The sequence below is a fragment of the Triticum dicoccoides genome, chromosome 6A (assembly GCF_002162155.2).
Source record: "Triticum dicoccoides isolate Atlit2015 ecotype Zavitan chromosome 6A, WEW_v2.0, whole genome shotgun sequence".
Classification (NCBI taxonomy): domain Eukaryota; kingdom Viridiplantae; phylum Streptophyta; class Magnoliopsida; order Poales; family Poaceae; genus Triticum; species Triticum dicoccoides.
The window spans coordinates 17906966-17908083 of record NC_041390.1 but is presented as its reverse complement, the minus strand read 5'-3'; positions in this window follow the sequence as shown (position 1 = coordinate 17908083).

Genomic DNA, 1118 nt, shown 5'->3' with positions numbered 1-1118 from the left:
AATTAACACACTTGTGTCGACATAATCAGCACAGCTACAATAACAATGCCCGCGTTGGTTAGTGCCATATTTGAAGAAGAAAAAAGAAGATAATTATGCACAATAAGAAAGTAGTCCGGTTGGTTATTGTAGTTGTGCTAACCTTATAGTTGCTGAGTTTGAATCTTGCTGGGCATTCCTTTTTTGAATGTTTTATAGAAGAGGAAAGAGGTATAAAATGGGTCGGCCCAGGGCGGAGGGTGTGTGTGCGGGCGGTACGTACATGGGCCTCGTATTTTAAAAGAAGACCACCCTGCCCTTTTTTATGAAGAGATATGGGGAGATCCCCTCTCATGTATATATTCTCTCGGATCCCGAGTCGGAGCGGATAGTATCTGATAAAGTTTTTTTTTAATCCGATACCCAATGCTATATTCTTGTCTCGGAGTTGGCATCAGATGCGGATATACTATTATAAAATTTGTATGGCTGAAAAATTACATGGTACAATTGCAGTTAGAGTAAAGCTGAAGATAATGATCACTAATATATGGAAACAAGAGTAATTTGGTTCACTATCTACACCAACTATATAGATTTCTTATCATATTTCTAATTTCTAATTATTTACATTTAAACAAAATACATTAATTTCGGATTTCAGACAGATACTACTCATCCCATATACTATCCCGCTTGCTTTTCTCTGACTTGGATTCAGATACGGTGATGTCGGGTGGTTATTGATGCACGGCATATCTGATCATATTTTTCGGTCTTCGGATTGCCGGACAGGCGGATATTATCCATCCTATTTTCATCCCTAGTCCGAGACTAACAATTAGTTAACTAATAGTTAGTCAACTAACAGTTAGTCCTATATCTGTTTGGAACTTGGACTAATTGCTAGTCCAGACAGCCACGAAAAAACCATTTTGCTCCTTACTAATTGTTAGTCGGAGTATGTTTGGATCATGACTAATTGTTAGTCTGGGTATAGTTGAAAATAGATAAGGGGTAGGGTGGTCTTTTCATGTTTTGTTGGAGAAATTAGTTCCTATTACTTGGGTTCTATTTGGATCCACTAGGGCTAATTCTTAGTTCATACAGCCATGAAAAACATGTTTTCACTAATTGTT